Here is a 13,320-nt window from a genome sequence, read left to right as displayed (position 1 = left end):
AAATGCGCTTTCGGAGTTCCGTCGGGCAAACTTTTGGGCTTCATCGTAAGCAGGAGAGGTATCGAGCTAGATCCAACTAAGATAAAATCCATCAGAGATCTGCCTCCCCCGAGAACAAAGAAAGACGTGATGAGTCTGTTGGGCAGGTTGAACTACATCAGTCGGTTTATTGCCCAGCTGACAAGCACGTGTGAGCCCATATTCAAGCTGTTAAGGAAAGATGCGGCGATTAAATGGACAACTGAGTGTCAAGAAGCCTTTGATAAAGTCAAAGAATACCTTTCGAATCCCCCAGTCTTGGTCCCTCCAGAACCAGGGAGGCCACTTTTCTTGTATCTGACAGTCTTGGAGAACTCTTTCGGTTGCGTCCTCGGGCAACACGACGTAACCGGAAAGAAGGAGCAAGCAATTTACTACTTGAGCAAGAAATTCACCGGCTACGAGGCCAAATACACTCTGCTGGAAAGGACATGCTGCGCTCTCACATGGGTTGCTCAAAAGCTGAGACATTATCTCCAAGCCCACACTACGTTCCTCATAAGCAGGTTGGATCCTTTGAAGTATATATTTCAGAAACCAATGCCTACTGGGAGACTGGCTAAATGGCAAATCTTGCTTACGGAATTCGACATAGTTTATGTCACTCGCACGGCAATGAAAGCCCAGGCGTTAGCAGATCATTTGGCCGAAAACCCGGTCGATGAGGAATACCATCCATTGGATACCTACTTTCCAGATGAAGAGGTAAACACCATAGAAGTAATCTCGGAGGAAGCTCATGTTTGGAAGATGTTCTTTGACGGAGCCGTGAACGCCAAGGGTGTAGGGATTGGGGCAATTTTGATCTCGCCTTCTGGTCAGCATTATCCCGCCACAGCTAGACTTCGTTTCTTTTGCACAAATAATACAGCTGAGTATGAAGCCTGCATCATGGGCATGCATATGGCAATCGATCAGGATGTCAAAGACTTACTGATTATGGGAGATTCTGACCTGATTATCCGACAAGTCCAAGGTGAATGGGAAACTCGGGATGTCAAACTTATCCCATACCGACAATATGTGGAGGACCTCAGCAAGCGCTTTACCTCAATAGAGTTCAGGTATATTCCGAGGTGTCACAATGAACTGGCAGATGCACTTGCTACTTTGGCTTCAATGCTACCCTACCCGGGCAACGCCCACGTCGATCCTTTGGAAATCCAAATCAAGGAAAGACACGGTTACTGCAGTGTAATCGAGGCGGGATCAAATACGCAGCCTTGGTACCATGACATCAAGAGGTTCCTGAAGACGCAAGAATACCCCGAGCACGCTACTGGAGATCAAAAGAGGACCATTAGGCGACATGCAAGTGGTTTCTTTTTGAGCGGTGAATTGTTATATAAGAGGACCCCGGACCTCAATCTCCTAAGATGTGTCGATATCGAGGAAGCGAGAAAGATCATGCACGAAGTACACGCAGGTGTGTGCGGACCTCACATGAACGGGTATGTCTTAGCGAAGAAAATCCTTAGAGCAGGTTATTACTGGATGACCATGGAAAAGGATTGCTTTAGCTTCGTTCGGAAATGTCATCAGTGTCAGGTGCACGGTGATTTGATTCATGCACCTCCCACGGAACTGCATCCCATGTCCGCACCTTGGCCATTTGTCGCTTGGGGCATGGACGTCATTGGACCAATTGAACCAAAGGCCTCGAATGGACACAGGTTTATACTGGTTGCCATAGACTACTTCACAAAATGGGTAGAGGCTGTCACCCTCAAGTCGGTCACTAAGAAAGCTGTGGTGGATTTTGTACACTCAAATCTTATCTGTCGTTTCGGTATTCCTGCGACTATCATTACAGATAACGCAGCAAACTTGAACAGTTACTTGATGGGAGATGTATGCGAGCAATTCAGAATAACGCATAGGAATTCCACGCCTTATCGGCCAAAGGCCAATGGTGCTGTGGAAGCGGCAAACAAAAACATCAAGAAGATTTTGAGGAAGATCATCCAAAGTTCCCGACAGTGGCATGAGCAGTTACCTTTTGCATTATTGGGGTACCGCACTACGGTACGCACATCGGTGGGAGCGACTCCTTATCTTTTGGTTTATGGGACCGAGGCTGTAATACCGGCAGAGGTAGAAATTCCTTCGCTTCGAATCATTGTCGAAGCAGAAATCGAGGACAGCGAGTGGGTCAAGACTCGGTTAGAGCAATTGACGTTGATTGATGAAAAGCGAATGGCCGCAGTTTGTCACGGACAGTTATACCAACGAAGGATGGCCCGTGCTTACAACAAGAAAGTCCGACCCCGGAATTTCGAAGTAGGTCAGCTGGTACTGAGGCGTATTCTGCCGCATCATGAGGAAGCAAAAGGGAAGTTTGCTCCAAATTGGAAAGGCCCATACATCATAAGGAAGATATTGCCGAGAGGAGCATTGTATTTAGGTGATATCGAAGGAAATGACCCCGACACAGCAGTAAATGCAGATGCAGTCAAGAGATACTACGTCTAAATCATACTCCAGTGGTCCTGACACATTTGAAAATGACGAAGGTTTTATTCCCCACTACTCCCAAACACTACCCAATCCTCCCTACAAAAAAAAAAAGAAAAAAAGAAAACAAAACAAAACATTGATTGAGGCCTGAACTACGTTTGACTTGATTCCGAAAGGATACGTAGGCAGCCTCTCCCTGAGGTTCAGTCACACCAACAATAAAATCCCATTCACCCTGCAATTGAAAACCGGGGCACGTCGAGCAGTTGAGAAGTTAGTATCATTTACCTCTCTTTACCAAGCACGAGCCTTCAAATCAATTACCGAATATGGTGGGGAACCAATAAGCGTCACAAATGGAGACCAGCACACTCTGAATTGAGAGAGATAAAATGAGAGAGTCTCGGCGGTGAAAACCTTCGGGCACCACGAGGCGACGGGAGTAGAGAAACCAAAATGAGAGAGCTTGTTTAGTAAAAACTCGCAAAGAGTGCTATCAAGCGATGACAGGAAGAGAAATGAGAGAGGTCAGCCAGTGAAAACCCGCAAAGGGCGCTGTTGGCCGAAAAGGAATGACGCCACCCCAAGAAGGTCTCGGCAAAGTTCCACCGGTTTTGGAATCACAGATCTGTTCTGGTTCAGGAAAACGCAAGTTCATGGAAGGTCGGACGTCCAGTCCAAAGAGCATGTCATGTCATTTAAAGCCAGCGTTATCTTCCTCAGATAAGTCTTTCTCGTCCCGAAAAGGGTATTCCTTTTCTGATTTGTTTTCCCCTGCTTTGTTTCTTTTCGAATCCCTTTTGCATTTTAACCCCGAGTTTAGGACACACTGGAAAGGGCAGGTGGCAGGTTTATTTGCACGGAATCCCGTGTCATGAAGGAAAGCGCCTCATCTCGTTGGTACGATTGCTCAAGCCTGATGAATCATGACGTTTGATGGTGTTCTAGAGTAAAGAGGAAAGAGAGAAATCTTGAAATCTTCCCCAGCAAGCCCGCCTTCGGACAAATCCCCACAGAGTCTCCCCCTGTACAAATCCCCACAGAGTCTCTCCTTTTGTACAATCTCCCACAGAGTCTCCCAGTATGAAAAAAAAATCCCCGTTGGAATTTCCTCAGCACATCCCCAGCGAGTCCTTTTGTAAATATTCCCCAACAAGCTTACCCCAACAAACCCTGGGAAACTCGTTTTGAAACAAAAAACCCAGCATACCCCATTGTACAGAATCCGCACAAAGAATCCACTTTGTAAATATTCCCCCCACAGAGCTTCCTTTTGTACAAATTCCCACAGAACACCCCCAATAAAATCCCCGTTGAGAACCTCCAATCAAAACAGAACAAAAAAAAAAGGGAAAAAGAGGCCTTACGAGGCAAATCATCGCAAAATCTGGAAATACAAGCCTGAACAGTCTAGAAGGGTTTCGCCATTCGAATCAAATCAATGGCGGAACTTCACAACAGAAATAAAGACGCAAGAAAGCAACTGGGAACGATCAAGGTCACCAAACCGACCGTCATTTCCGAACTAACAAATGATTCTTTGTCTGAAAGGTTGAAATAGGTCTAATCCAAGACAACCGTGCAAGAAGCAGGTGTCGCCCAAAGAAGAAGGTACACGGGTACAGGAAGTACTTTGGCAATGATGAATTCACTCGAAAGGTAAGCTTCCACGAAACTCCCTTTTATCTTCTATTAAAACAAGAAAACTCAAAAAAAAAAAAAATAGATCGTGTAGTGTTCTCGAGCTTTATCCCCAGCCAATCAGCATTAGGGTTTTAAACCCTAAACTGAACTTTTTCCTTTCAGCCAGCGTTAGGGTTTTAAACCCTAAACTGAGCTTTTCCAGGCAATCAGCATTAGGGTTTTAAACCCTAAACTGAATTTTTCCTTTAGTCAGCATTAGGGTTTTAAACCCTAAACTGAACTTTTTCCTTTCGGCCAGCATTAGGGTTTTAAACCCTAAACTGAGCTTTTCCATGCAATCAGCATTAGGGTTTTAAACCCCAAACTGAATTTTCCTTTTAGTCAGCATTAGGGTTTTAAACCCTAAACTGAACTTTTTCCTTTTAGCCAGCATTAGGGTTTTAAACCCTAAACTGAGCTTTTCCATGCAATCAACATTAGGGTTTTAAACCCTAAACTGAATTTTCCTTTTAGTCAGTATTAGGGTTTTAAACCCTAAACTGAACTTTTTCCTTTCAGCCAGCATTAGGGTTTTAAACCCTAAACTGAGCTTTTCCATGCAATCAGCATTAGGGTTTTAAACCCTAAACTGAATTTTCCTTTTAGTCAGCATTAGGGTTTTAAACCCTAAACTGAACTTTTTCCTTTCAGCCAGCATTAGGGTTTTAAACCCTAAACTGAGCTTTTCCATGCAATCAGTATTAGGGTTTTAAACCCTAAACTGAATTTTCCTTTTAGTCAGCATTAGGGTTTTAAACCCTAAACTGAACTTTTTCCTTTCAGTCAGCATTAGAGTTTTAAACCCTAAACTGAGCTTTTCCATGCAATCAACATTAGGGTTTTAAACCCTAAACTGAATTTTCCATGCAATCAGCATTAGGGTTTTAAACCCTAAACTGAATTTTCCTTTTAGTCAGCATTAGGGTTTTAAACCCTAAACTGAACTTTTTCCTTTCAGCCAGCATTAGGGTTTTAAACCCTAAACTGAGCTTTTCCATGCAATCAGCATTAGGGTTTTAAACCCTAAACTGAATTTTTCTTTTAGTCAGCATTAGGGTTTTAAACCCTAAACTGAACTTTTTCCTTTCAGCCAGCATTAGGGTTTTAAACCCTAAACTGAGCTTTTCCATGCAATCAGCATTAGGGTTTTAAACCCTAAACTGAATTTTCTTTTTAGTCAGCATTAGGGTTTTAAACCCTAAACTGAACTTTTTCCTTTCAGCCAGCATTAGGGTTTTAAACCCTAGACTGAGCTTTTCCATGCAATCAGCATTAGGGTTTTAAACCCTAAACTGAACTTTTTCTTTCAGTCAGCATTAGGGTTTTAAACCCTAAACTGAACTTTTCCTTTTAGTCAGCATTAGGGTTTTAAACCCTAAACTGAACTTTTTCCTTTCAGCCAGCATTAGGGTTTTAAACCCTAAACTGAGCTTTTCCATGCAATCAGCATTAGGGTTTTAAACCCTAAACTGAACTTTTTCCATTCAGCCAGCATTAGGGTTTTAAACCCTAAACTGAGCTTTTCCATGTAATCAGCATTAGGGTTTTAAATCCTAAACTGAATTTTCCTTTTATTCAGCATTAGGGTTTTAAACCCTAAACTGAACTTTTTCCTTTCAGCCAGCATTAGGGTTTTAAACCCTAAACTGAGCTTTTCCATGCTATCACCATTAGGGTTTTAAACCCTAAACTGAATTTTCCTTTTAGTCAGCATTAGGGTTTTAAACCCTAAACTGAACCTTTCCCCAGCTAGTCGGTATTAGGGCTCCAACCCTGAACTGAGCATGCATATCCTCTTTCATCAATTTTATGAACTTCCTGGCGAATAATTAACGAAATTTTCCTAGTGAAACTGGGGCAGAAAATTTCGTTCGTTTGTTTTCTCCCGCAGGTCTAACCTCGAGCCACATGGATCGAAATGACCCACGAGATGAGTCCCAGTTCGGAATCAACGAATAAAAGGAAGAAAAAGAGAGAAGATGTCTCGAGATATCGGAGTAAACGGAAGGCAGATTGACTCCAACATTTGTTTAAGGTCCTGAACCCTGTCAATCGCGTCTCACTCAGTATCCCAGAGATTAAACAAGTCGCCGCAACTCGCAAGCATCAAGATTCAGATCGGAGTCTACAAGCAGAATCAGCTAAGACCCAAGATCAAGTCGTAAAAGAATCATAGATAGGAATCTTGTAACTAGCAGTTGACATGCATATAAGTAGTTAGTTCAGTTTCCAATTTTCGTTTGGTTGTAATAAGGCGGTCAGTGACGCAGCAGTGACAACAGCAACAGCAGTAGCAGCAAGCATTGCAATCCCATGGTAGTCCCAGCTACCAAAACTTCTCGAACTACATTGACCTGATTCCTGTTTAGCCCAGGATATGTAGGAAATCTTTGAAGCAAGATTCGGTCAGATCTTTCAAAAACATGCTTCATACGGAGTGGTCCATAGGCAAAAATCGCTCATACACGCTCACTTTATCTTTGCACGAAAACTCTTCGTGTTTCCGAACAAAGAGGGGCAGCTGTGAGCACGTGATTTTTGCTTCACGGGACAATCGCTCCAAAAGAAATAAAAAATAACGACAATTGATCCTGTTGTACAATTTTTGGATTTTTTTTATAGCACTTCGTTAATTATTTATGACTTTAGCCCATTTTTACTTTATTAAAAAAAATGTACGTGTCATGCATAATCTGAACCGTAACATGGTTGTTAAATAGAAAGGCATAAACAGGCATCTTTGTCCGTGATTTTATTTTGTTTGATTTTACCTGTTTTGAAATATTTTTAGTGTGTGTGCAAATAATTGTATTGAGTGTGTATTTAATTTTAATTTGATTTTTTGCTTAGTTTTGTTTTTAAAATAAATAAGAAAAATAAATAAAAATAATAAAAAAAAAGAAAAGAAAAAATCCCTTCTTCTTCCGGATTGGGCCAATTTATTAAAATTGGCCCAAACAAACAACGCCCAAACCAGGCCTGCCCGGTCCAGTCCAACCTGATACCCAGGGTGTCCAAACGACGCCGTTTTAATCCAGCCTGATCTGGGCCGTTGATCTCAGATTGATCAACGGCCAAGATCACCTCCCCCATAACCCACTAATGCCCCGACCCGTTTCCACCCGGACCAACCCAAACCCCTTCAGGTTGAAACGACACCGTTCCCTATCAGCATAAAAATCCTGGCCCTTCATCGCATCTCATCCAACGGCCAAGAATCGACCCCACACTAACTATATAAGCCTAGGCCTTTACCCTGCCCCCTATCCTAACCCCCAGGCCTTAGTCGTCCCCTCCACAGACCTCAGTCCCCCAAACCCTAGCCGCCCCTGTATACTTTCACCATGAAAGCCGGCGGCATGGACGCCGGTGACCTTCCCCTTAACACCCTAGAATCCTCTTGCCATCCTGAACATGGATCTGTTAACCATGTAGTTCGAATCCCTTCTCACCTTCTCGAATCTTCATTTGAAGATTCGAGTCAAAACTCGATCTACACAGTTTAACCCCAGTTTCACACCAGACACTCCCCAGACCCCCTCGTGACCAAACCATACTTGGTTTGGTCCGAATCTGACCAGGGAAGCATGAATCCCGGATCTAGTTTTCGAACCTTAGGGTTCCTCGTCACTGGTCCGTGTCTTGTTCGAGCCAAAGAAATTAAGGCCTAATGGACCTTAATCGAGGTGTTTCTCATCTGAGAAACACTTCGATTAAAGTCCGTTCAGCCTTAAGAAAGGTCTGTCCAAATCCGAGTTCAAAACTTTTGATTTTTCGAGTTTTAAGGTGAGTTTGCTTTCTTTCCTTTACTTGTTTTAGTCTGTGTGATTTGTTTTAAAAGTCTGTTCATGTTTGTTTTAATTTTATCAACTTTTGTTTGTCCACTTTACCTGAACCTCTGTGTTTGTCTGAATCCCCCTCCTATTCTGATAAGGCATATGTATTTGTTGTGCAATTAGTTTGAATTCCAAATTTGTACTGATTAACTGATTCCTCGAAGTACAATTCTGTTTAATCAGTATAAGTCGAGTCATGTGTCCTATACTTTTGAATGTCTGATTTTTTGGCTACGATTGTATGTGTTAATGCTAATATAGTCGAGTCGACATATGTCGTCAATTAGTTTCAACTGTCTGAACGAAATAAATCGATTTGCTTCTGTTGAACATTGCCTGAATCAATTAAGAACTAAGTTCATTTACTTATAATTGTTAATGTGATTTCAGAACCTAATGTTTAGTCTATAATGGTAATCCGAACTGGAGGGCATGTGCACAACATGGGCATAAAGGCCCTTTTGAATTAAATAGTTTGATAGCATGTGCTGTCAGACTACATCCTGCTGCCCATGCTTGCTTTTAGTTAATAAAATGGGAAAGATAAGTCTGCCAGGGAATGTTGATGGGTTTTAATACTTAATTAGCTAAAGTGGAACTGAAAAATGGAAGGCACATGGGAGGGGTATGTTGATATATCCTAAACAGGCTGTTGAAAGGGGTGAGGTGAAGGCTTATAAAAGAGGGAGGGCATCTGATAGAAAGAGAAGACTAAGAAGAAGAGGGGAGGGAGGCACACTGTGAGGAGTTTTTGAAAGAGAGAGTTTGAAATACATACAAGGAGATACAAACATAGAGAGACATACAGACATAGAGGGATACACAGACTGTGAGGATACAGAAATAGAAAGAGAACAAGAAAGAGATAAAAACAGATTAGGAAATCAGAAACTTGGGCCTGGTTTTGTCTGAAGTTTATCTGTTGTCAATGTGTTAGGCAGTGTTGCTTCTTCTGAGTTTCAATCGAGATTATTGTTAGTGTTTGTTGCATTTGGTATATCTCAGAATTAGATCATCTGGAGTTTTGTTTCCATCACACTGTGTGCTGCTTCATTTGGCTGCTTTCTCTTCAACTATAACTCTACTTCTTGCAATAGAATCTATTCTGCTGTGTTGTTTCGATTGCTGCTGTTATTGCTGCTGCACCTGTTGCCATTGTTACTCTGCTGATTTCCCCCTTCTTCAAATTGTCAAATATTTCCAGGTACAAAACTCCTGAAACCATGTGTTGTTGAAAGTTCGAAGTTGAAGCAGAAATAAAGAAATGAACATCTGTTTATGTTATAATACTGGTGTTCAAAATAGGTTGAATGCTAGTTTAGCTTGTATTTGTTTAACTGCAAACTGCAAACATTCTGTATAAACTAACATACATTCTGTTTGAGATGAACTATTAGATAGCATTGTTTGATAGTAATGACAGTATGACATAGACAGTATGTTTGATTTAGTATACATTCAGTTCAGTATAACATTCTGTTTGATTTAGTTATGACAGTATAACATAGAGTCATGGCAAGCACTTGTATGTATTTTGCCCTGACCACTGAATTGACAAATCTGTGGTACTAGGTCTGGGATAAATGTATCCCAAACAAACTCTCATGCAGTCACATTAAGAGTCTGGCTATGAATGCCAGCTCTCCTGTCAGATTATTTGTTCCGACATAGGTTCGATATCGGGTCTCGGTATAGACTCCTTGTTTCGAAATGATGCGATGACTGTTGAGGAAAACTAATAGTCGTTTTGAATTCAATTAGTAGTAATTTTCCTAATAAACAACCAATTTCGTTTATCAAGTTCAAATAGGTTAGAGTTTAAAAATAAAACTTGGAGGTCGTTAAATATAACTCAGTATATGTTGTTAGTTTGCTTGCAATCTCACTTAGCAAATTAATAAGCGTATTCACTCGATGAAGACAAAGCATGAGGTAACTCTCACCTCATAAACAATCAATCAGGTAATCAAACAAATTTAGGTTCGGCAAACATAATAAAGATTCAGTCTGTATTTGTTCAAACAAGTAAGTTCGGTATCATCTTTCTTTTTTTTTAGAGACAAACGTAGTAGAAATGTAGTCACTGTAGGATACCCTTCTAAAATAATGAGACAAGCCTCGCCAAATAAAAATGCAAATTGCGGGGCCCTCAATAAATAACCATAATAAATATTTAGAATTCAGGCTAGGCCGTTTAGTGAATCTCACGGCCTTCCACCAAATAATAACGCGCTAGACTCTTCAGGCACGGTTTAAGTAAATTATATTCTTAAATTCGGGTGCACATTGATGAGACCCAAATCCAAATCTCAACGGAGTCAAAATGTGTTAACAACTACGGGTGCATTGATTGTGACGTGGTTCGAGATGCATTTTCACGACGTTGCAATTCTATAAAAATAAATGATAATAATAAAAGCGGTTTAAACTTAATAAAAGCACATAAGTCACAACATGTATTTAAATCAGATATTTAGCCATTATAACAATTTAAGCGACCGTGCTAGAACCACGGGATTCGAGGGTGCCTAACACCTTCCCTCGGGTCAACAGAATTCCTTACTTAGAATTTCTGGTTCGCAGACTTCATTTGGAAAAGTCGAATATTTTCCTCGATTTGGGATTCAAGATAAACCGGTGACTTGGGACACCAAAAGCCAAACCTTTCCCAAGTGGCGACTCTGAATTAAATAAATAATCCCATTTCGAATATTGTCACTTAAATTGGAAAAACTCCACCCGCGCATTTAACCCTTCGGAGCCGGGCGCGCAAAAAGGAGGTGTGACAATGATTACAGTGCAGTAAAGAATTCCTTATTGTAATTATGCGATTAGTGGAGGAAATAATAAAGAAGAAACTCTTTGGGGCTATTGGTATTTTGCCTTAAGTCAACAATATGCTAATGACCAGCAGAGTATCTTTCATTGTTGCTAAATCTGATTTACAGAAACCAAATGAAAGAAACTTAAGAAAAGTTAATTATGTAAGACACTTAACAGTGCCTTTGCCTTATCAAAAACACTAAGAAGACATATTCAACAAATCAAATTGCAACATTATAGAAGTGGACATACCAGTAGTTGTGAGTTGTGACTTCTTGTTGCTTATGAGATCGGACTTCCGAGGGAAATTAATAATTTTAGATGTTAGGGTTTCTAAAGTCTAATAGAGTAATAATGATTATTAGAAGTGGAAGTGTGGAAGGAATTTTTATTATATATATATATATATATATATGCTTAACGGATTAACAGATTATTCATTAAAAAAATTGAATAATCTGCCTCCAAACCGATAATCTGTTAATAAAATAATTTTAATCCGTTCCTCATCTATTAAATCGTTAACCTGATACCAATAAGTCATTAAGTCACTTTTACGGTTAGGTTTTCGATTTTGAACACCCCAACTTCCACTAGACAATAAGGCAACGTTAGCCGGACAAATATACTTTATTGTCATTCAAACGTAGTTGATATTACGGTTCAAACCAACTTAAAAGCTTAGATCTAGTATAGGGAACTGTGAATAATCAAATAGTATCAACTTTGTATTTTTATAGTGCTACGAAAAAAGTATGCACTTACCAATGTACATGGACCTACTCAGTTGCTCTTCGCTGATATTTTACGCTAAAAGTTTATCCTCGTTTTTATTAGTAGTATATTTTACACTTTATTTACTTTATTATTCAAATTATCAATCTAACTTATTTTGATCGGTAGCTTATACTGTATTTATTTCTAAAATTATACGATAGTATTTATACACATTTAGCGTATTAAGGTAAACTCAAAATCAATATGTTCATACCCTTTAATCTTTATATTGCTCTATAAATATCAGTGATAGCTCGTGCACGGGGTTGTTAATTAGCTCTTCAGCTTTTAAAAGAAAGAAAGAGAGAAATGGCAAGACTAAGCAGAGGGCTGTTAATGCTCATTGTAATAGTGGCTGCAATTCAGATTTGCGCAGCAGAGGCCATCACCGCCACCGTCTCATGGGGGGATCCTTGCAGCGCCAAAGCTAAGACACAAATAGAAAAATGCTTGAAGGAAGAGACTGCTGACATTGACAAGTGCTGCCGTATATTACGCACCGCCATTCAAGATAGCTGCCCTTGTTGGGTTCACGCTGTCGCCACAGACAAACCACTTGCCATTGCCTACTTTGAGTATTGCCAGATTTATCATCCACCATGCTAAAATTCTCAGGTAATTAAGCTGTCCTAATTAATTACCCTCCTCTTTTTCTTATCATTATCCATATTCTCTTAGTAAAAGCCAATCTCAAATATCTTTATGTTTTTCACTTGGATATCTATGATAGTAATACCTAGGAGTAGCACACGGATGGGTCGGGTCAGAACAGGTAATGCAAAAACGGAAAAATTATTCAGATCCGAATCATATTTAATACGGATAGAAAATAGGTTAAGGAATTCTTAGTCTCCCAAACAGCCAAACTTGAAAAATCCCTAATTTGAGTTTTTATAAATGTAAAAGTTAAACACATTAGTTATTATTTGTTAAGTGGATACTATAATTCTTTTTTATATTTTATTCATTTTTAAAAAGTTCATTATCCAATCTATTTTTCTAGTGGATAATTATTTTTTTTATTCATTTTGCCACCACTAGTAATAACGCTGTGCGTGGTTGGTTTCAGGCGATATGACAATATATGAGACGAAGGAAGACAATGGGATAGTACCAGTTCCTTTTTTCCAAGCTATGTCTTCTTCGATGTTAGATCTTAGTTTTCTATTATGTTAGTTGTACCTTTGTGCTCTCATGGTACAACGTAACGGCGTTGCTTCTTTTTCCGTTTCCTTGTACAAGAGCTGCTGAAATTTCAATTCATTACGTTAAGGACCGTTCTTGTTAAACATGCGGTGATAATGAGAGTTTAACGTCCACGATAACGTATTACTAGTTGATTTGTACTATGGAATTAAGTTGATATGCAGTAGTGGGTAACTCTTCATATATAATGAATTTGCTGTAATACCTTAAAAGGTCGAATAATAAATAATTTGTTATAACAAATTAAAGCACATAGTAACGTATAAGCTCTTTATAAGCCAATCTCACTTGAAAATTTCTTGACCCAAGTGACATTTAATATTGGTCGAGAATTATTGATTGGAACTATTTCAGCTTCAGTAATGCCTGGATTCATCGATATATCCCTGTTTGGCACCAGCTCTTCTCCTTCTGGTACTGCGTTCTTCATCAAGTGCATGCACATGCAATTTTGTTTTGTTTTGATGATTTAACAAACTTCATAAGAAAACCAGGTAGA

At 39.9% G+C, this 13,320-nt stretch overlaps 1 long non-coding RNA gene across 1 annotated transcript; it reads left to right on the top strand.

Annotated features, from left to right (window-relative positions):
* The first annotated feature begins 11,883 nt into the window (after positions 1 to 11,883).
* On the top strand, positions 11,884 to 12,950 carry LOC104222642 (uncharacterized). Its single transcript, XR_709969.2, has 2 exons — positions 11,884 to 12,230; positions 12,685 to 12,950. It is a non-coding gene; the product is annotated as an uncharacterized lncRNA (long non-coding RNA).
* Positions 12,951 to 13,320: the final 370 nt, after the last annotated feature.

This window comes from Nicotiana sylvestris, chromosome 1 (genome assembly GCF_000393655.2).
Source record: "Nicotiana sylvestris chromosome 1, ASM39365v2, whole genome shotgun sequence".
NCBI classification, from domain to species: Eukaryota; Viridiplantae; Streptophyta; class Magnoliopsida; order Solanales; family Solanaceae; genus Nicotiana; species Nicotiana sylvestris.
Note: the sequence above shows the minus strand (reverse complement) of the source record. Positions and strands in the feature narration are given on the sequence as shown.